The sequence below is a fragment of the Macrotis lagotis genome, chromosome 1 (assembly GCF_037893015.1).
Source record: "Macrotis lagotis isolate mMagLag1 chromosome 1, bilby.v1.9.chrom.fasta, whole genome shotgun sequence".
NCBI lineage: Eukaryota > Metazoa > Chordata > Mammalia > Peramelemorphia > Peramelidae > Macrotis > Macrotis lagotis.
Window position 1 is genome coordinate 917,987,711 of NC_133658.1, and position 24,860 is coordinate 918,012,570.

General features: G+C 35.7%; 1 protein-coding gene across 1 annotated transcript in view; it reads left to right on the forward strand.

Annotated features, from left to right (window-relative positions):
• LOC141509174 (uncharacterized) overlaps positions 1-24,860 on the forward strand; it is a 1,085,709-nt gene that overhangs the window by 231,908 nt on the left and 828,941 nt on the right. The window lies entirely within an intron of this gene.

A 24,860-nucleotide genomic window follows, 5' to 3' on the forward strand; every position in this document is an offset into this window, starting at 1 on the left:
GGGTCAAAGAATAAATCATTGAACAATCACAAATTTAAATAAAATGAATGAAAACAATGATACCACCTACCAAAATTTGTGGATGTAGCCAAAGCAGCATTTAAGAGAATTATTAATCTCTAAATAGTTAATCAGTAAAATTGAGAAAGAGAAGATAAATGCTTTGGATCTGCAAGACCAAAAAGAATAAAACTAAACTTTTAAATAAATAATTAAAAAATTTAATGATAAGAAATTAAAATAAAAACCCCCAATTAAACAAAAAATTAAAAATCTTGAAGATAAAAGGAAATAATTCTAAAATTGAAGGTAAAAAGTCTTTGAGCTAATAAACAATTAGATGTTGGTGTTATAAAAAATCATAAAATTGATAAACTACTACTTAATTTGAATTAAAAAAGTAAGAAACCCAAATTATCTGTATCACAAATGAAAAAGGTGAATTTATGACCAATGAGAAGACATTAAAATAACTTTAGGAGCTATTTTGCCCAATTAATTTTTTTTTAGTTTTTTTTTGCAAGGCAAATGGGGTTAAGTGGCTTGCCCAAGACCACACAGCTAGGTAATTATTAAGTGTCTGAGACTGGATTTGAACTCAGGTACTCCTGACTCCAAGGCCAGTGCTTTATCCACTATGCCACCTAGCTGCCCATTGCCCAATTAATTTTCAATAAATCTAACAATGTAAGTGAAATACATGAATATTTATATAAATATAAATTGCTTAAGATAAACAGAAGAAAAAAATAATATACTTAAATAAGTCTATCTTAGAAAAAAAGAAATTGAAGAAGTCATTAATGAGCTCCCTAAAAAAATATCCTCAGGAGTAGATGGATTTACAAGTGAATTCTACCAAACAATCAAAATGCTGTAGTAATTATTTAGAGAAACAGGCAATGAAGGAGTACTAAGGAATTCCCTTTATAACACAAATGTGTTCATTAAACCTGAACCAGCAACAGCTATAGAAGAAAGGAATATAGGATTAATATTTGGAAAAGTAACAGGGTAATTGACCATACCAGTAATAAAACCAGAAAAGGTATAAGAAAATTCCAATAGATAAAGAAAAAATCTTTTTAAAAGATGCAATACTCATACCTATTAAAAACACTAGGAAGTATGGGAATCAAGGGAACTTTCCGTGAAATGATAAATAGTATCTATCCAAATGAAGGTAGGTAGGAGATACAGTGGATGAGCTGAGCCTAAAGTTAGCAGGACTTGAGTTCAAATCCAGTTCTAGGCATTTACTAGCTATGGGACACTGGACAAGTCTCTTAGCATCTGTTTGCTTCAGTTTCCTCAACTATGAAATGGGGACCTGGGAGAAGGAAATGACAAAACACACCATCATCTTTTGATCACAAAGAATCAGACTATAATGACTTAGCAACAACAGCATCAATAAACACACAAACACATATCTGAAGTGTTATTTGTTGAGGAACTTTAAACTTGAAGTCTTTCTTACAGGATCAAGGGTGAAGTAAGGATCATCACTGAAACTGGAGAAATTAGAATAGACAATGAAAAAACAAAACTCTCACTCTTTGAATCTGATATGATGGTATATTTAGAGTATCCCAGAGAATCAACTCAAAAACTAGTTGAAATAATAAACAACTTCAGCAAATTTTCAGGATAGAAAATAAACCCATTAGAAATTCTATAGATGATCAGCAAATTTCAGAAGCAACAGATAAAAAAAGAAATTCATTTAAAATAACTACATCTAGTGCAAAATATCTGGGAGTCAACCTGCCAAGACAAACTCAGGAACTATATGAAAATAATTACAAAACACTTATTTACACATGTAAAGTCAGAGCTTAACAGTTAGAGGGATATCAATTGCTCATGGATGGGCCAAGTCAACAAAATAAAACTAATAATTCAACCTAAATTAGTTTACATATTATGTGCCACACCAATCAAATTACCTACTACCCACATATCTACCTGTCTGTCTGTCTCTCTTCATCCATCCATCCATCCATCCATCCATCCATCCATCCATCTAACTAATTCATCTGGAAGAATAAAATTTCAAGAATATTAATGAAGTCGATGAAAATAAGTAAAGGAAGGTGACCTGTGAGAACTAGAACTATATTACAAAGCAGTAATCATCAAAACAACCTAATACTGGTTAAGAAATAAAGTAGTGGTTCAGTGGAATAGATAAATGACACAATGCATAATTGGAAAAGATCATAATTTTATTGTTTGATAAGCTCAAAGATATAAGATCTAGAGGGGCAAGAGCTCACTGATAAAAATTGCTGGGAATATAGAAAAGCAGTTTGATTAAATCTTAGTGGCACAATATTTCAGTTTTAATACTGAGATAAGATTAAAATGGGTAGATTATTTACACATAAAAATTATTGTGATATTGCAAGTAAATCATGGCATCATGAACTTTTTTCCTTTTAGATTGATAAGGGAAAAGTTTATGACTAAACAAGAGAAGAGAAGATCCTAAACACACCAGATCATTTATAGCAACCATATTTTGTGTCAGCAAAGAACCTGAAGCAATGGTGATGACTGTCAATTAGAAAATGCATAAAGAAATTTTGTCACATGAAATGTTACAACTTATTACTGTGATATAGCAATCAATGCATATGCTGAACTTGGAGAGGCAGGGGAATATATCATGGAAAGGACCACCAAAAGCCAGAAAGTGTAAAGTGAATAAGTGTAATGATCACAGTAATGATCACAGTCCTCCAGAGATATGAGAAGACACCTCTACCCCGCTGCTCTACACAAAGGATTTCCATGGGACTGGTACACTACATTTAATTTCAGACTTTTTTAGTATATTGATTGGATTTGCTATATTTCCCTCTTTTCCTTTTTTTCTTTAACATTATTATTAGTTTTTATGGTAAGATGCTCTCTGGATGAGAATTCCCCAGTTTTACGGAAAGAAATTCTGATGGCATAAAAAACTTAAAAAATATTGATAAAAATCTATATTAAAAATAAAGATATAAATGATGTCTCAGTCTTTTACATTCAGGTTTATTTCATCTAGTTCTTTAAGTGAATGGAAAGGTTGAGAAGGGAGAGCATTCGAGGGAATACATGTCTTCCCATTCCTGTTTTCCACATTCAGGGAATAAAAATGAAGTCAATCTTACTTTTCCTTGAAGTGAAGGGCCAACTATCTACTCCCCTATACCCCCACCCAGGATTTGGAGTAATGGGTAGCCCAGATCAGAACCCTCTGATCACCAGACTCTCTTCTATCCTGCTCATCTATTACCACTTAATTCCTTCCTGAACCTCAGCCCTCTCTCCCCTACTCTTTTTTTTTTTTTTTTGCAAGGCAATGGGTTTAAGTGACTTGCCCAAGGCCACACAGCTAGGTAATTATTAAGTGTCTGAGGCCAGATTTGAACTCAGGTACTCCTGACTCCAGGGCCAGTGCTCTATCCACTACACCACCTAGATGCCCATTCTCCCCTACTCTTAATTTGTGTGTTATGGAATCCTGTTTTGTCATCAACATGAATCCATTGAATAAAGAACTCTGTCTTTCCACCCAAAATCACTTTGTTTAAATATTTTGTACAGACATATATTTGTGAAAATAATTTTGTCTTCCCAAATAGAGTGTAAGCTCCATGAGGGCAGTTTCATTTTCTTTTGTCTCTTTGTACTCTCAGTATCTAACACAAGGCAGGTCACAAAATAGGAGATTAGTAAATGATTCCTGAGTTTGAGTTGGGTCTTGCTAGTCAGGAGACTGTGGCCTCATAAGATCTGGGCCAGGGAAATACTGAGTGATGATGTTCTAGGCAACCCAGGACTGGCAACTGTTGTCCTGAAAGATCCTGAGATGTCTTGGCTAAGGGTCAACTTTCAGGGTAGGTGCAATATCTGAACAAACTGTAACCAGAGCAGGCCTCTCTGTGACTGGCATTCCTGGGCTGAAAGAGGATGCCTTTGGGATATCCCACAGAAGTTGTAGTAGCTGAGACCCCAGATTGTATCATTTGGTTTTTCCTTCTTTCTCTCTCTCTGTCTCTTTTTCTTTCTTCCTTTCTTTCCTTCCTTCCTTCCTTCCTTCCTTCCTTCCTTCCTTCCTTCCTTCCTTCCTTCTTTCTTTCTTTCTTTCTTTCTTTCTTTCTTTCTTTCTTTCTTTCTTTCTTTCTTTCTTTCTTCCTTCCTTCCTTCCTTCCTTTCTTTCTTTTTCTTTCTCTTTGTGTTTCTCTCTCTCTCTTTCTTCCTTCCTTTCTTCTTTTTTCCTTCCTTCCTTTTTCTCTTTTTCTTCTTGTATTTCTTTCTATCTTTTTTGTATCCTTTCACAAAATGTTTGTTGTCTTTGTGCTCATTGTTTTGCATTTTTTATCAATATATTATGATCCATTTTACCTTGTTCTGCCCAGAAATGGCTCAAAAAAGAAATGCCTCATTGATTTCAAGTTCAAAGTGATCAACCTTGAAAAAGTGAATGGAAATCATGCTGCTGAACGTCAGTTTTGTCCTCCTCCAACTGAGAAAGTAATTGGAGACTGACCTGGGAGAGAAGAAACCTTACTGAAAATGCCACAGCAGAAGACCATGAGATGCTAGGTGGCCAAATGGAATATTTTTCTGTGAGATTATTTCTAGAGGAGTTAAAGTATATACAAGTTTTGTGGTAGGAGTAATGTAAATAAACAAAATAGGCTTAAATAGACAAACCCTTGACCTTCTGTAACTACTTTTTAAAAAGAAACTATGTTTTTAGAATGTTGTGGGTTTATGTATGATATTCAAAATTATATCAATTTGGGTTTGATAAGTTTAAATTTTAAAAATGTATTTTTAAGGTTGAATATGAATATTTCTTTGTTTCCCCAAAAAGGTAAAGATAAGTCTGACATGTGATTTTAATTTTTCAACCTAGAAGGTAATTCAGTAGAATACTCCGATTTTAACAACTATTTTGCCCAACATATTTTATTTAATGAAATATTGGGGATCCTGTATATTTAAAGTTCTCAGTTAAATTTCACTATTTTGATGTACAACTTTGTTATGGAGATATATATTTAGAGACCAAGTAATTAAACCATGTTAGTAGAACTCTTTTAACACCTTACCTGGGTCAGTAGGGAAGAGAGTCTCAGCCAAAGTTAATTGATAATGAATGCCTTTCTGCTGTCAGTGAATGTGACTCAAAACAACTTGGAATGACTTTTGATTCAAACAACAGTAGTGAAGTGAAACTGTGAATGTTTCTGTTGGAGTTTCATTTTCTAGGTCTTAACTGTATTCCTGCTTATAACTCTCTTTTTTTTTAAAAAAAGTTATTTTCATCCATTTGTACCTGCATATTTCCTAGTTTCAAAATTTCCCTCCATTCTACCTCCCCACTCTCCTCCCCTTAGCAGCAAACAGTCAGGTTATTAGCATTGTACATACAAATTTTGATAAACTATATTGAATAGTAATGTTGATAATGGGCATCTTTGTTTCATCCCAAATTTATTGGAATCTTCTGAATTTATTCCCATTAAATATAATATTTGTTAATGGTTTTAGATAGATAATATTTATCATTTTAAGGAAAACTCCATTTATTCCTAAACTTTCTAGTGTTTTTTAAAATAGGAATGGATGTTGTATTTTATAAAAAGTTTTTTCAGCATCTTTTGAGATAATCATATGATTTCTGTGGTTTTACTATTGATATGTTTAATTATATTGTGTTTTCTTAATGTCGAACATTGCTTGCCTGGTATAAATCCAATCTAATCATGGTGTATTGTCCTGGTAATAACTTGCTGTATTCTCATTACTAAATTTTTATTTAAGATTTTACATCAATATTCACTAGGGAGATTGATTTATAATTTGCTTTGGTTCTTCCTGGTTTAGGTATCAGCACCATGTTGGAGTCATCAAAGGAGTTTGGTAGTACTCCTTCCTCTCCTATTTTTTAAAATAGTTTATGTAGAATAGGAATTAATTGTTCCTTAAATGTTTGGTAGAATTCACCTGTGAATCCATCTGGACCTGGAGACTTTTTCTTAGGGAGTTTATTGGTGATTTCTTCAATTTCTTTTCCTAAAATGGGGTTAAGTAATTTATTTCCTTTTCTGTTAATCTGGGCAATTTATATTTTTGTAAATTTTCATCCATTTCACTCAAGTTGCCCAATTTATTGGCATACAGTTCAGCACAGGAGTTCCAAATTATCTCTTTAATTTCCTCCTCATTGGTTGTTAGTTCACCCTTTTCACTTTTGATACTGGTAATTTGGTTATCTTTTTTAAAAAAAATCAGATTAAGCAGAAGTTTGTCTATTTTATTGTATTTTCATAAAGCCAACTCTTAATTTTATTCATGAGATCATTGGTTTTCTTGCTTCACATTTTATTAATCTATCCCTTAATTTTCAAAATTCTAATGTTATTTAATTGGGGATGTTTAATTTATTCTTTTTCTAGCTTTTTGAGTTGCATATGCAATTCATTGATTTGCTCTTTCTCCATTTTATTCATATAGGCATTTACAGATATAAAGTTTCCTCTCAAAATTGCCTTGACTGCATCCCTTAAATTTTGGTATGATGTCTCAATAGTATCATTGGCTTGGATATAATTATTGATTATTTCTATTATTTCATGTTTGATCCACCTTTATTTAAGATAAAGTTATTTAATTCCTAATTAGTTCTGGGTTTATTTTTCCTTGACCCTTTATTACATATACTTTTTATTGCATCATGGTCTGAGAAGTGTGTTTTTATTATTTCTGCCTTTCTTCATTTGATTTTAAGGTTTTTTGTGGCCTAGTACGAGGTCAGTTTTGGTGAAGGTGTCATGTACTGCCAAGAAAAAGGAATAATCTTTTCTATCTCCATTAAGTTTTCTCCAGAGGCCTATCATATCTAAGTTTTCTAAAATTTCATTCACCTTGTTAGCTTTCAGCTTCCAGTTTATGCCAATACAAAACTCTGCCAGTACAATCTTCCTAAAGTACATGTCTTGATTATTCCCTCCTTATTTAAAATTGTCAGTGATTTCTAAGAGCTGATAGAAACTCCTCATTTTGAGAAAAAATGCTCACTACCTCTAGGTCGGTTTTGATGCATCAGGATTCAAACCACATGGTGGCACTCCAAGACTTGAGAATTTAGTAGACATCACCAGTGTAAAGGATATTTTTTTCCCTCTCAAATAAATGTAATAATAATTTTTAACATTTTAAAATATTCTGAGCTCCAAATTTCCTTCTTTTTTTGTCTGTCCCCCTTCCCCCCCTTCTTGACAAGGCAAGTAATCTGATATGGATTATACATATGAAGCTAGAATGGGTTGGAATAGTTTGTCCCTGAACTTCTGTCCAATTCTGGCATCTTAGGACGCTTTTTTTCTCTCCACTTTCCCTTCAGATATTACCTTTCCCCAACTTAAGGTATATTTTCAACCAGAATACTGAAAGGAACTTTTCTCATTCCTGTGACTTCTTCTTCTGATATCCAAGGGGCTCTTTTATCTTCCCCAAGCTTCCCCCATCTAGGTTGCCCCAGGATTTCCCAGGAAATAGATATAGATGACCCAGTACTGGGGAAGGAGGGAAGGACTCAGCCCAGATGGGGAGATGTTCTGATAGAAGACCCTAGAACAGTATAGACAGAATAGGGGAATAGCCATTGTCTGTCAGGGGCATTTCATGGAATTCAAGAATTCATCCATTTGTCAATCTTTCAGTCTTCATATACCAGCATTTATGAAGTTCCTACTATGGATAACTGGGTAAAGTGCTAAGACCCAAGGATGTAAAGATGCAAAGGAAAATTAAGGTCACTCCCTTGGAGGAGTTTCCAATTGAACTTGGGTTCACCTCACTGTCTACATCAATGTGAAGGCAAAACTCTTTTAGGACCATACCAGAGATTTTATTAAGGTGAGGAATTCTCAAACATAAGTCTACACATGCACTGCATTTTATAGTCTTACTGACTTAGGGGACTGAGAGGTTAAATAACTGGGAGCCAGTCTACTGACTATTTTACAATAATGCTTATAGCACAAATTGTAAGCAAAATAAAGATTTAAAAAAATACTCAGCAAGCTGGGGTGGGGAAAGGTGTCATTGAGAAGGTAAGGTAAGACCTCAAAACAAAAGGTGATATGGAGGGCATCAATGGTAAGAGTTACTTTGGAGCTACTTTGGATAGGATGAAGAATGGGTTGCTAAAAGGGACATGACAGTAATATGGAGTGGAGGTGGTGAGTGTTTGCATCTTAGAATTTCTTATAGAGAAGCAGAGCAAAGGTAAGCCAAACGTCGAAAGCACCTTGACTTTGGACAGTCCTGGAGGGCAGCCTTTGTCTGTTTGGCCTAGACCGTGTTTCAATTCAAGATTTGATTTTTTTTTTTAACATAGATTTTATTTTATTTTATTTTTTCAATTAAATGCACCGATAATTTGCAAAGTCATCCTATTGAAAGTTTTTGAATTGTATATTTTCTACCACCCTCCCTACTCTCCTCTCTCCCTACGGCAATGAGTAATTTGATAGGTTGTACATGTAAAATCATGTTTAACATATTTCCACATTATTCATTTTGTGAAAGATCAATTCAAGATTTTTAAAGAAGTGATTGAGAGAAAGGATTTATTATGGATTAAATGTCTATTGGGGAAGAAGTCAGTCAGGGGAGGCTAGGAAGCCATTGAGAAAGGTACAGACACAATTTCAGAGAGAAAGAACATGGCGAGAAGTAAGAAATGCTTGTGGGAATATATCCCATACCCTGATTTGCTTAACCAAGACAGATGTTAAGCAGACTGTGTTGATGAAGGAATCAGAGCAGGTAAGAGGGGATTACTGAAATCTTGGCACAGCTATATGTCATGGATGTCTCCCACCTCCCCCTAAATACCAATGTGATACACATACACAAATGTACATACACACACACATACACACACACACAAGCACTGGGGCAGCCTCCACACAATCTAGGTCCATCTTTTACAGTGCTTAGAGGCCTTTCCTCTCCCTCTACCCTCCTTTTGTCTCCTCTTTGTGCCTGCTGGAAGTCTTGAGATCATCTGCTTCAATCTGACCCCTTCTCAATTTCTGGGGCATTAGGGGATACCCTCTGTTCTGAGTGAGGTTAGAGGTAAAGAATGTTTGGAAGGTATGGTGTACCTTTCTGGGTTATGAGAGAGGGCTCTCTCAAGCCTACTGCACAGGTCTTTTACCAAATACAGGCTCTGTCCTGAGTCTAGAGGAATGGCAGAGTGTCTGGGCAAAGGGTGAGTTCTCCCTAGTACCAGTGGTCCCTGATCTAGAGATGTGGAGACTCCTTTTCCTCCATCCAATCCACACCCATGGCTCTGCTGGTGACTGTAGAGGACACCCTTGTCCTGAACTGGCAAACTTTTGGGACACGAAGGGAAGAACAAGATTAGATACTAGTGTGTGTTTTTCATTATTGTCTTCTGCATTCTCCCTTTCTACCCTCAAACCTAGACCCAAGATTTCACATCAGAAACTTGTGAGATGGGGAATATCTCTTCTCCTCACTATGACTTTTCCTAGGGTCAGAGGGGCACAACTACTATCCCCAGGGTCACCTCAGGCGTTTCTCCCCTGGGTTCTCCAGATAAGAAGTGAGTTTGTAGGATTATAGAAGAAGAATCTGACAGCTTGTGAGTAGCTCTCTGTGCTGACCTGCGAGTCTGATGTCTGCAGGGAAGAAATGCTCATGCGGTCCCTCATCCTCTGCTCCAGACTCTGCCTTGTTCAGGAGAGTTCAATGCTGGACAGTTCTGCCATCCATGCCATCCTTGAGCCCAGAGTAATAGCTATGGGTCAGAATCAGAAGTTCCTTTCATCACCTGTCTGAATTTAGGGATCTTTCCTCGTAGAGATCTTTCATAGATAGCTATACCTTGTCCCACTACCCTCTCTCACTCACCCCCTCACAACAAAGGACTCTCTTTGACTCTTCCTCTGCATTGAAACTCAGCTTTCAGACTCTTCAAAGTAAACAGACAAGGAGGAGATGCATTTCATAGAGAGGGCATGGTGAACCCCCAATCCAATCCTAAGGGGCCTCAGTTCCTCTTTTTATCTAGACTTCATAGTGTATGAGTTATTTTCTTCAGTCAGCCAACCACAGGACATTTTCTGGGTGAAGTTATCTGTTGCCTTGTCATCTATACTTGCTCAGACTTTAACTGAAAGATTAATTGATTAATTAATTAATTGATTAATTAGCCTTGGGAATACCTAGTTTGCACCTTTAGTTAATCCTGAAATCCAATCAAAGAATAATTATTACTTGTTACCAACTAAGTGACATGGTTTATAGAGCACCAGACTTAGAGTTAGGAAGACCTTAGTTCAAATCATTTTTAAAACACTGGTGGAGTCACTTAAAATCTCTGTGGCTCAGTTTCTTTAAAATGGGAATAATTGAATTAAGTACATCTAAAATTTCTGAGTTCAGAGAAGATAACAATCATAAAGTGCTTTGTCAACCTTGAAGTTTATATAAAGACTAGTTTATTATTAAGAGAAATAGTCAGTGATATTTAATAAAAAATTATTAATTATCTGGCCCTATCCTACCACTATAAATAGAAAGGCAAAAGTCAATGGTTGCCAGTAAGGAGCTGTACCAAGATAGCCAGATTCTAGAAAGGTGACCTCGAATCTCAGTATGACTGCAAATTTCCTGGAGAAAATACAGTCAACAAAGCTACTCTCCTATAGGAAAGCTTGCATGGGACCCTGGGCTATCCTGCCACTCTGCCTCCTTTATTCTGTTTCTATATAATACTTGATCTGACCTGGGGTTGGTGTTGGGTCCATGATTTTAATTTGTCCTGTGACTGACCCAGGGCTACTGGTCTGTTGTGTGAAAATTTCTCCAAATTACCTCATTAACTATAATGAACCTTAGTAAGAACCAAGTTGGCATGAGCCCCTCTTTGGTCTATCAGTATTCTCTTTGAGAATATGACACCCCATATATATTTAGGGAAGAATGCTTCCATCATCTTGCAGGAACTCAAATCATGACCAATATAATTTCTAGCAAGATTTTATTTTTTAACAAGTTTTTTTAATTAAATGCAAAGATAATTGCAACATTCATCATTTCTACTACCCTCCCTACTCCCCGCCCCCTCCATGGAAATGAATAATCTGATATAGGATGGACACGTAAAATCACATTTAACATATTTCCATCTTAGGCATTTTGTGAAAGATCAAGATTTTAAAGGATTTCTAAATGTCTATGGGGGAAGAAGTCAGTCAGGGAGAGATAGGACACCATTGAGAAGGGTATAAACACAATTTCTGAGAGGAATAAACAGTGAGAGGTAGGAAATGCTTTTTTTTTAGGTTTTTGCAAGGCAATGCGGTTAAGTGGCTTGCCCAAGGCCACACAGGTAATTATTAAGTGTCTGAGGCTGGATTGAAACTCAGGTACTCCTGACTCCAGGGCTGGTGCTCTATCCACTGTGCCACCTAGCCGCCCCAAGGTAGGAAATTCTTGAAGGGATATACCCTGACTTGCTTAACCTGGAGAGATGTTAAGCAGATTGTGTAGATGAAGGAATCCAGAGCAGATAAGAGGCAATTACTGAAATCTTTTTATAGTTATGTATAATTGATGTCTCCTACCTTCCATTAAATACCAGTGTGTAAACATGCATACACTGCATATGGTACACATATACAAATGTACACACAAAAACTGGTTTTGCCTTTCCTTGTTGGTGGATAATCACTGGGACAGCCTTCACAGAATCTAGGTCGATCTTATGCAGTGGTGAGATATCTGTCCTCTCCTTCCGCCCTCCTTCTGTCTCAATTCTCTGACCCTGCTGGAAGTCTTAAGATCCTCTACCTCAATCAGACCCCTTCTCAATTTCTGGGGCATTAGGGGATACCCTCTGTTCTGAGTGAGGTTAGTGGTAAAGAATGTTTGGAGGGTATGGTTTATCTTTCTGGGTCATGAGAGAGGGCTCTCTCAAGCCTACTGCACAGGTCTTTCCCCAAATACAGGCTCTGTCCTGAGTCTAGAGGAATGGCAGAGTGTCTGAGAAAAGGGTGAGTTCTCCCTAGTACCAGTGGTCCCTGATCTGGAGATGTGGAGACTCCTTTTCCTCCATCCAATCCACACCCATGGCTCTGCTGGTGACTGTAGAGGACACCCTTGTCCTGAACTGGCAAACTTTTGGGACACGAAGGGAAGAACAAGATTAGATACTAGTGTGTGTTTTTCATTATTGTCTTCTGCATTCTCCCTTTCTACCCTCAAACCTAGACCCAAGATTTCACATCAGAAACTTGTGAGATGGGGAATATCTCTTCTCCTCACTATGACTTTTCCTAGGGTCAGAGGGGCACAATGACTATTCCCAGGGTCACCCCAGACTTTCCTCCCCTGGGTTCTCCAGTTTAAGGAGTGAGTTTGTAGGATTATAGAACAAGAATTTGACAAGCTGTTGAGTAACTCTCTGTGTTCACTTACAAGTCTTGTTTGCAGGGAGGAAGTACTCTTGTATGTCCTTTATCCTCTGATACAGACTTTGCCTTGTTCAGGAGAACTTGATGCTGGACAGCTCCTCCATCAGTGTCTCCCCTGAGCCCAGAGTAATAGCCAGGGGTCAGATTCTATTTGCACATTATGCTGATGTTAGTGAGGAAAGTCTTGTGCAAAGACAATCTTTTTGTCTCTTTCAAAACCAACATCATCCCCTGGCCTGATCTAAGAGGACACAGGACACTTGGTAGTGGTCTTGAGAGAGTGGAGACCCTGACCTTTTGGATGAGATCTTTCCCATGTTCTTGAAACACCTCAACATTACCATAAAATCATACAGAGCATCAATATGGCAATAACCTTATGACCCTATGGTAAAGCTAATGTGTCCCCTGATGAGCTACTCTTCAGTATGGTACACTTTAGTGAAAAAACTTGCACCATAGAATAAAGATAACCTGTCACTCAAAGATCTGTGTTAGTCAGCTCTGCAGCTCTGCTACCTCAGATTGAGCTTCTTGGATGCTGCCTCCAGAACTAGGAAGCCTTCCAAGGTATGGACCCCTCTCTAGGGTGAACCCATTCCAATGTAGCCCTGTTGCTTACAAAGAATAGAAATTGGTCCCCAGATCCAGGCTGCTTTTCTAGGGTGGATTGCATTACCACCCTCAATGTGCCCATCTCTGCTACTCCAGATTGGGAGATTGGAACTTGACTCCCTTTCAGTGGGTTGAAAGTAATGGAGGCGTGAATGAATTACAAGTTAAATGAGTAATATCTAGAATTGAGTCACAATATGAAGTCTGTGTGGTTTACTCAATTCCCACAATTTCACAATTGCCACCTTCCTTGCCTTGATTATTGAGGCAACAGGACTGACCATCTCCTTCATGTATCATTTATCTAGGTCAGATCTATGAGGTATTTCATATATTCATAAGGAGAAATGCATAAATTAGATCAAACTCCTCACATCGTTCCCAATGGAATAATTTTACATGAGGATATTTACAAGACACCAAGATAACCAAGAAAATTCAATAAACAAACACAATAATCAAAAGACCTCAACAATACAGCGTTGATCATCACAATAGCTATTAATCAATTCTTCTTGTGTCATAGTAACCCACTGCCAATGTCAATTTAATCAACACATTTTGTCTTGAATCTCAGATATATAATTTTCTACTTTGTGACACTAATGATGGTCACTGTTGGAGGAGTTGTGAATTGATAGAAATATTCTGGAGAGCAATTTGCACCTATGATCAAAGGATTCTAAAATTGTTTATTCCTGTGATCCAGTAATTACCTTACTAGGTCTGTATCACAAAGCATTCGTAAAAACAGAAAGGGACCTACATGTACAAAATATTTCTACCAGCCTTTTTGTGGTATTAAAGAACTGGAAATTGAGGTACCCATCAATTGGGTAATAACTAAACAAATTGTAGTATATGAGCACCATGAATATTCCTGTGCTTTAAGATAATGTGCAAGCAGATTTCAGAAAAAATCTGAATGTACATAAAATGAAGCTGAGTAAAATGAGTAGAAACAAGAGAATGATGAACATGTTAACAGCAACTGTAGGTGATTAATTCTCAGCATAATAGTGATCAATAGTGAATTTCAAAGGATCTGTGATGGAAAAGGACATTCATATTCAGAGAAAGTACTATCAAAATGGGAAGTAGATTGAAGCACACTATTTTCACTTAATTTTTGTTTTATGTCTCTCAGTGTTCCACTTTTATTCTTATTCTTCTTTCACAACATGGCTAATACGGAAAGATGTTCAACATGATTATATACATGTATAACCTATATTGGATTGCTTGCTATTTTGGGGAGGAGAAGGGAAGGGAGGGAGAAATATTTGAAACTCATAATCTTATTTAAAATAAATGTTGAAAACTATTTTCATATGTAATTGGAAATATTAAAATACTATTTAAAAACAAAATGTGGAATTCACTGAAAAATTTAAATAAAGGGGACACCGAAGCTTGCTATTTCTTAATTTCCATCATTTTTCACTCCTTGGACTGGACTTCATTGTGCTCTTGCACTGGTTTTCCTCTCTAACCAGTTCATTTTCCCCCATGCCTTTAGTGTGTGTGTGTGTGTGTGTGTGTGTGTGTGTGTGTGTGTGTGTGTGTGTGTTTTCTTCATCACTGTTTTTAACTCTTTGAGGGAAATGATCAACTTTCTCTTTCACTCTTTTATTCTCATGATTTAGGAGAGAAACCAGTACATAGAGGGCTTAAAAATGTTTGTTACTGGCAGATTAACAACACAATCAGACTCAAGTCAGAGACATATGAAGACTTTAAACCTTAGTGTCCAGAGGCTGTAAGAGTGAAAACCTTCACCTGAGAAAACTCAGGTTTCCAAGTGTTCTGATATCACTTGTAATCTGTACTAATATGTTATAAAGTATCCTTCTTAAATAATTTTTGAACCTCAAATGTTCAGGAAATTTAACCTTGAGAAGTAGAGGTCAGTGAAGAAATGGGTAAATCTAAGTAGGGCTGATCTACCTCGCTTACAAGTGCCACAAGGGACCTGGCCCTAACTCAGAATCTTACCTCAGGAAGTCAAGTGGAAGAGAGGAGTAAACCAAAAGAGAGATTGGCCAGTATATATATATCAGGACAAGAAATCATTCAAGAAACTCCTTGACAACTGTAAGGCAACGCACAAAGGAAAATGTGAATTTTCTAAAAGAATTATGCTAAAACATATGGAATAAAATTGAATTATTCCACTAGATAATAAGAAATTGTAAATGAAAAGACTGACAATAATAGAATATCTGATAAAGAAAATAGCACATGTAGCAAAAGATCAAGAGGAAATATTTTAAGTAGACTTGAAGTTTTTAAAATTGATTTTACCTTAGTTTTGGTTTATTTTATTTTCATCTCTGGACTTCTTGAAAAGCATGACCAAAAAAAATCCCCATTTACATTAGGTTCAAAGAAATCATAAAAATGATCCATATCTTTTCAAATTTGAAGGAAAAGTGAATATCCAAAGAATACATCAATGATTTCAGATTCAGATGAATTTTAAACTCATATTAAAGAAAAACAATACTACAAGCTTTTGAAAGGGGATCTCCAAATATGAAGGAATCACAGTCAGGATCACAAAATGCCCAGGTACTTCTATAGTATAGCCTTTTGAATAAGATATTCAAAAAATGTAATCAGAATAATTGACAACATAATATCAAGCATATGCCTATAAAGAAAAAAGCAATGGAGAACTATAATAGAGTAGAGATTTTGCAAGCATTTCTGAAAGATAAAAGCAACAAGAAAAACAAAAGCAATAACTATTGAATAAGAACACAAGAGTACAGAGAAAAATGAAAAAGCAAATTTACTTGAGTAATTGGAAGGGGCTCTCTAATGGTGGAGTACTAACATTTCTGGTTTCCTGCATTGGAAAGAATGATTAAAATGTCTTTTTTTCTTTTTGTTTCTGTTTCTTAGAATTTGGCTTGGCAGATATTTTTGGTCAATCTTCAGGAGGTTTGGGTGGAGCTGAGACTGAGAGTGCTAGCTCTCGTTCTGCTTATGGAGTCAGCCCTTGCTGACATTCAAATATAGCATATAGAAAGAAGTGAGTCTTCAGAAACTTAAAATCTTCAAAGAAATCATATATAATTGAATAATAAATCAAAAGATGTGGATGTGGATTATTTTATTGCTTATAAGATTGGGAAGGAATGGGAGGGAAGAAAGAATCCATTAGTCTAGATGCAAGGAAGGGAGGGTGGCTATTCCTTAAATTTAGAGTACAAGAGAAAAGAAAAAGAAGTAGGGAAAAACTGGGAGAATTGTTGTTTGTCCTTCATTATTGAAGAAGACCATGACATCAGGTAAGTGATGCCATGTCAAGAAAATAAATTGGATTTGAATGAAGGGGTGATCTGCTAAGTCACCAGTCTCACTTTCTCCTCCAGAGTCATCTGGGTCCAGTGACAAGATATGATATACATACATACATACATACATACATTTACATATATATTTAAACTCAGTAAGGAAACCAGATAGACTTTGGGAGGAATAGGTTGAGGGAAATGGTGGAAGTAATGAGGAAATATTCATGAGTAAATCTGCATTATTAGTCTTAAAGAAGGAATCAACAATGGTTAAAAAAGATTAGGAACCTAAATGGGTGTTCTGAGTTGTCCTTTAGACAGCCAGGTAATGGCTACACCAACAGTAAATGAAAATGGAGTGATATTGCAGCATATAAAAGAACAAATAAAATAATTTCAAAAAAATCTTGCATAATCTGAGCAGATTCAGAATGAAAGGGCCATAACTAGGAGTATAACTTATGTAAGGACAATAATATTGTAAAGGGAAAAAACTGGAAAAACTTATGAACTCTGAACAATGCATAAATGAACTAAACATTCAGAGGACCTTTGCTGAAATGTGGTGCCAATTCTTTACTGAAATTGAAAAGCATAAAATATAGAAAAATATTTTACAGGATTATCAACTGATTAATTTCATTCAATTCTGCATATGTGGAGTAAGATTTATTTCCTATTTCAATTTGGGAAGTTGTTTGAGTCTAAGTATGGTTGAGGAATGTCAATAAAAAAGAGGAATATGTATATGTCCATATATGTATGTATATATATATATATATTTATATATATATATACACATATATAAGCATGTACATACAGACTTACATACAGATACAAAAATGAGGAATTAATATATATATATATTTTTAAGACTACAGTGAAGAAAATTTAAAAGAAAGTACATGCAATAAGATGGTTTTGAAGACAACATGTGAAAGTTAAGTGGATATGTATGCTCATGTCTGAGTTTCTGGAATAGAAATTCAGTTTTAAATGCCATCTGCTCTTATGAAGCATGTGGAAATGCTTGGGGTTCTTTTGCACATTTAAATTTAAAATAATTTGAAATATACAAAGAAACTTGTCTTGAACCCATAGTACAAAAGAAACAAAAAACAGAAGTTTACACAAAATAAAGTATACTGTGACCAGTAGGAAAACATTTAGAAAAGATTTCAACAATAGATATCTTAAGGTATACCATGGCTTCTGAGGTAGAGCCAAGATGGCAGCATGTAACCCTCATGATTATGGAGCTTTTCCAATCACAAAGTCAAATGAAATCATAGACATTGTAGAGGATATTCAAACCTCAACATTAAAGATAGGAAGACCTGGAATAACATATATAGGACCTGGGATTATAACCCAGAATGTACTAACCTGAAAAATTCAACATATATTGTCACAGAAAATGATGGATGTTAACAAAAATAGATGACTTCCAGAATTTCCTGACACAAAGACCAGAATTGAACAGAGAATTCAATTGCCAAATATTCAACTCAAGAGTTGGATAAAAAAAGGTAAAGGGGAAGAAAAAAAACATAATAAAACAAGGTTGGTCAAGATCATCAAATTGTATACAACCCTAGAAAGTGAAGCTATAACACTTCTAATTCATTAGAACTTTACTTCTCTCAGGTAAGTAAAGGGTCAAATATAATTAAAGAGAATGGACTTAAAGGATATGGGTATAGTTGGGTCATATTCTTCCACTGAAGTGGTTCAAGATGATATCACTATTTTTGAGACAAAAAGCTCTGAAGAAAATTAGGGGTGTTAACTTAAAAATTAATTTCCTCATTATCCCTTGAACCACTTTAATTTTACTGTGCTTAGAACCTTGTCTAATGAGGGCATCATAAATTGGGAGGACATGAGTCATTGTCTCTGTAACTTACATCATTTGTAAAGTTCTCAGGTGAGACCTCCAGAGCCTCCTAGTACTTGGAGATCTTTAAGATTCTTGTAGTAAATTAGATCAGGGTTTGACTTGATCCTTGTTCCCTTAAAAAGGGGTTAAGTACCCTAGGTGGGGAGGGGGGGATAAAGTATGAGGGAAAATATGTCTTGCTTCACTTAACAAGGGGTTGCATACCCTGACCCTAGTCGGGGGGAATGGGGGGGGTAAATTATGAGAGAAATTAGGCCTGGTGGGAGGGACACAAATTGTTCATGAAATGATATGGCTTTGGATGATACTTTGGCACATGAGGAGGACTGTGTGTACTTGAAATATACTTGAATAGGGGATAAGGTAAAAATGATTATAATTATAATTTGATGTTATTTGAGAAAATAGTGCTTATCAGACAATCAAGCAAATAAGCTGTGATGATAGCTTGATACCAATATGAGCTTATCAAACAATGAAATAATCAAACTGTGACTGATGAAACCTGATTATTTGTACTAGAGCAATAAATAATACCAAGGAAAGAGGCAAAAAAATTTATAATTTTAGAGAGAAAGAAAGGAGAATGTGAATACTGAGTAATTCTATTCAATAGATTTAACCCAGAGTGGGAATAAGATACATTGTCACTTAGGTTTAAAAATCTACCCTAATCTACAGGGAGAGGTGGGACTTGGAAAGGGAAAGATAAGGGAAGAAGGGAATGATAAAAGTGAAGGTGAAGATATAAGTCAAAATGAACTGAAATATAAATTGTAAAAGAAAAGTAAAAGGGGGAAAAGAAATAAAATTTTGTTGAGGAGGAATAAGAGAAGAGGAAAGAGAAAAATGTAAATGGAGAAAGATAGCATGGAGGGAAATACAAAAATAGAAATCTTAATTGTATATGTAGATGGGATGAACTGTCCCATAAAATGGAAGTGGATAGCAGAATGGATTAAAAACCAGAATCTAACAATATGTTGTTTACAAGAAACACAACTGAAGCAGAGATACACATGGGGTAAATTTAAATGATTGGGGAAAATATATTATACCTCAGCTGAAGTAAAAAAAAAATCAAGGGTAGTGATCCTAATCTTGATAAAGTAAAAGCAAAAATCATTTCATTAAAAGGAATTAGGAAGGAAACTACATCTTAAAAGGCAGCATTAGTAATGAAGCTATATTTTTAGTAAACATGTATGCACTTAGTGGCATAGCATCCACATTCCTAGAGCAAAGGTTTAATGAATTACAAGGAGACCTAGAGAGCAAAACTTTAATAATGGGAGACTTCAATCTCCTGCTTTCAGAACTAGATAAATCTAAACACAAAATAAACAAGAAGGAAGTTAAGAAGGTGAATGAAATTGTAGAAAACATAGATATGATAGACCTCTGGAGAAAACTTATTGGGTTTAGAAAAAAGTATACTTTTTCTCAGCTATACAAGGCACCTATACCAAAATTGACCATATACGGGGGCAAACCCCCCCCCCCCCTTACAATTGAATGCAGAAAAGCAGAAATAATAAATACACACTTCTGAGACCATGATGCAAAAAAAAACTACATGTAATAAAGGGTCATGGAAAGCAAAACCAAGAACTAATTGGAAATTAAATAACTTTCTCTTAAATAATGGGTGGCTCAAGCAACAAATAAGAGAAGTAATTAGTAATATGATCCAAAAAATGATAATAATAAGACATCATACCAAAATTTATGAAATGCATCCAAGGCAGTTTTCAGGGGAAAGTTTGTATCTATAAATGCCTACATGAATAAAATAGAGAAAGAGGAGGTCAATGGATGTATGCAACTAAAAATGCTAAAAAACAAATTAAAGATCCCCAATTATATACCAAACTAGAAATTCTGAAAATCAAGGGAAAGATTAATCAAATTGAAAGCAAGAAAATCAGTGATCTCAAAAATAGAACTAATAGTTGAAAAAGCCAATAAAATAGACAAACATAGCATTAATCTGATTTTAAAACTGAAAGAAGAAAACCAAATTACCAGTATCAAAACCCAAAAGAGAGAACTAGCTACCAATGAAAAGTAAATTAAAGATATAGTTCGGAACTCCTTTGCCCAACTGCATGCCACAAAAAGTTGGATAACCTGAGTGAAATGGATGAGTATTTACAAACTGTCCAGATTAAAAGAGGAGCAAATAAATTACATAAATAATCCCATTTCAAAAAAAGAAACTCAATATACCATTAGTAAACTCCCTAAGAAAAAGTCTCCAGGTCCAGATGTATTTACAGTTGAATTCTACAAGCAATTAAGGAACAATTAATTCCTATTCTAAATAAACTGTTTAAAAAAATATGAGAGGAAGGAGCTCTGCCAAACTTCTTTTATGACACCAAAATGGTGCTGATACCTAAACCAGGAAGAGCCAGAACAATGAAAATTATAGACCAATCTCCCTAATGAATATTTTTAGAATTTTTTTTTATAAAAGAAGGGTTTTATTTATTTTGAATTTTACAATTTTTACCCTAATCTTGCTCCCCCCCCATCTCCCACAGAAGGCAGTCTGTTAGTGTTTACATTGTTTCCATGGTATACATTGATCTAAGTTGAATGTGATGAGAGAGAAATCATATCTTTAAGGAAGGAAAATAAAGTATAAGAGAGAGCAAAATTACATGAAAAGATAATATTTGTTTTTTTTTAATTAAATGTAATAGTCTTTGGTCTTTGTTCAATCTCTGCAATTCTTTATGTGGATACAGATGGTATTCTCCATTACAGAAAATCCCAAATTGTGCCTGATGTTGCACTGATGGAGTGAGCAAGCAATTAATTTGTTTGATATTGATTTTTTATACTATTTGCATGACTCAATCAGGAACAATTTATAGACAGTAGGGAGTAATTGTTAGAAAGCTGATGTGATAGTTGATTAGCAGGACCCCTATTTAATTGTACTCCTATTTTTACCAATTAACATTAATTTATTTGATATGATTTCCTAGAGGTAGAGATTACAAGTTCTGTATATTTGACCCCAGGGCTGTGAATTGCAGAATGTCAGTTCATTTGTTTAATAATGAAAAGTTATATAAAAGATCCCCTTCTTTATTGGTTTGTTATGGTTACCCAGTGTCCTGAATGTGAATCTATTTTTTTAGGTTTTTGCAAGGCAAATGGGATTAAGTGGCTTGTCCAAGGCCACACAGCTAGGTAATTATTAAGTGTCTGAGACTGGATTTGAACCCAGGTACTCCTGACTCCAGGGCTGGTGCTTTATTCATTGTGCCACCTAGCCGCCCCCAATGTGAAACCTGGAAATTTCCCCAGAATTTTTTGTTATCTCTCTATCCTTCATCATCTCTGTATTGCCCCAAAGAGAGAGATGGTTTTTATAGTTCTCCAATAAATCTTCCTGTTTCCTGACCTGTGGTGGGCCTTTCTACCAGTCCATCTACCCATCATATGTTTTGACATCTGTCTATCAGAATGGCCCATAAGTCTACTAATCAGCTTGGAAGGAACTCCTGAAAGATCAAGATAGGTTTGTCCAAGTCTACTCATTAGCTTGTTTGTCAATCAGGGGAATTCTATATTTTGTGTAGATACTGCTGAAGGATCAAGGGCAAAATCTGTCTGTGAATGAAATATGGGATTTTTACTTTGCTTCATCTATCTTTTTTGTATATTTAGGCTATAAATATAAAGCACTGGAGAAAAATGGTTTCTCAGTTCATGACGAAGACCTGAGGTACACTACATGTGAATGAACCATGGGCCAAATAATGAAGTTCCATTGGTTCCGAACTCTGCCTCAGTTTCTTTTATTATAGATAGGAAAATTTCAGATCCCACAACATGAAGCCAAAAGATTTGTGTTGGAATCCCACCCTAGCACATTATAGTTCTATAGCCCTGGGCATTGCATGCAAAGTCTCACTCTTGGAGGTACCTTTTCAGTCTCTAGTTGCACAGATGATCTAATTAATTGATAGAATTTCATCACCTGGGAAGGAATTCCCTATCCCAATGAGATCACACACAGGGTCATTAAACCAAAGAGTGAACCTTGTTGAGTTTAAGTATTACATTTCCTTCTCCCTTGTTATTGAATCCTCTTTGCTATCTCCATTTTTAATGAGTTTTGATGGGAATATAAAGAATGACTCAGGAATTCCTTGTTTTTCAATTATATTTAAAAATAATTTTTACCATTCATACTGAAAAATTCTGAATTGCAAATTCTGTCCTACACTCTTTAATCTCCCTCTTCATTGAGATGGCCAGAATGTTTTACATACAAATATTAATCATCTTGGAAAAATTGACCAAAAACATGACAAAAGGGAAAAATAATATGCTTCAATCTACATTCAGACATCAACAGTCTTTTTCAGCAGATGAATAGCATTTTACATTATTAGTCCTTCAGAATGTCTTGATAACGATAATAATGAGAATATTTGTCAGTCAAGGTAAATCTTCTGTGATTATTCCTATTGCTATGAACAATGTTCTCTTAGTTCTTTTCCTTTCATTTTGCATCAGGTGAAGTCAGTATTTCCAGGTCTTCTGAAAGGATCCTGCTTGTCATTTCTCATGAAATGATTATATTTCATTACAAGCATAGACCATAATTTTTCACCTATTCCTCAATTGATGGAAATTACCCCAATTTCTACTTCTTTGTCCCCACAAAGCAAATTTTCTGAAATATTTTTGAAAATATTCTTTATATTTTGATCTCTTTGGGATATAGACCTAGTAATGCCATTTCTGCTTCAAAGTGTATGCATAGATTAATAGTCCCTTTTCCATAATTCCAAATAGCTCACCAGTTCAAAAAATTATCGCACTTTTCCCAAATCCCCTCTGCCACTTAAAAAATTTCCTTTTCATCTTAGCCAATATGATACTTTTGATGATCATCTTTTTTTGTTATGACTGTCGGTAACTAATTGCTTTGTCTGAAAACTGGTGTATTGTATGTGTTTTCATAACGACTTTTTCTTTAGTGCAGTGATGGTCTCCATAGTGTTTTGGATTGCTCTTGTGCCACATCATTTGCATATCAAACTCTCCATCCACTAAGACAGCCAGATCATTAAAAAAAATTGACTGTGAATTGTACAAACACATATAGACTTGTATATAGAAGTATACATATAAAGTTATATGTGAACATAATATGGATACATGGCTACATACTTACATCTAAAATTCCAGTTGAACCATCTGTCAGAGCTATCATTCATTCCTCTTCACCTTTGCCTCATATCGTCCCTCCCTTCATCTAAGTCATCGCTCAAATACCATCCCTGTCACACAAACATGTATCTACCAATATTCATATACTTACATAGTATGGATCCTTTATATAAGTATTCCATACAGACATACACCTATATACATCTTTTATCACCAGAGAACAGAAACTCCTTGACAGCTTTCCTGGCTGTGAATTCCCTGCAATTGGATTGGAGGGTGGCCCACACTGGATGCTTAAAAATATTTGATAATTGATTATGTACCAGATAGGCCCAGTGACCACCTGACCTGTCATCATACATGTGTTCTCATCCCTATTTTTCATCTTCAGGGAGTAAGAATGAAGTCCTTCTTACTTTTTCCTGAAGTGAAGGGCTGACTCTACTCCCCAATGGCTCCACTCAGGATTCAGAATCAAGGGCTGCCCAGGTCAGAACTATCTGATCACCAGACTCTTCCATCATTCTCTCCTCAGCCTCAGCCCTCTCCCCCACTCCTTAAGCTCCATGCGGGCAGTCCCATTCCTTTTTGTCTCTTTGTACTTACAGAACATCCTGGCCAAGGGTCAACTTTCAAGAGAGGTACATATCTGAGAAAATTGCCTCAAGGGCAGGCATCCCTGTGGCTGACCATTACTAGGCTAAAAGCGGCTGCCTTTGTGTCCCCTAGGAGATGCATTATCTGAGGCATTTTAATACCTGGAGCTCAGATGTCCCCAGTCTACAACAAATTCTGGTGCCTGATTTATGATTTCAACTAATTTGGAGTCAGGAAGACCTGCCTTTAAATCTGGCCTTAGAAACTGAATAGTTGTGATAGTCTGGGCAGGGAAGTTAACCATCAGTTTTCTCATCTGAAAAATGGGATAATACTGGATCAATTGTCATGATGCTGTGAAGATCAAATTAGAAAATATTTCTAAAATACTATAGAATGTTATAGAACTTCTGGCCATTGTGATTCATCTCATTAACCCCCAAGCCAGTAGAAGATGAGACCAAGCGGCAGGGAATATCACTCATGGACCATGTGCTCAAAAGACAATGAAATTTAGGGTCTGAGGCATGGTCTTCTGAGGTCAGGGAATCAAATCTTTGAACCTTGTCTTGGCCCTCTCAGACTGGGGGTTTCATGGGGACTCCACTTATTTCCATGAGAGTGTTGGTATTTTGAGTCCTCATGCCCTTCAGTGGCCTCAATACCAGATATCCATGTAGCGTCCTAGACCTTGACAGATTTTATCACCCTTAAGATACCCTGATCTCC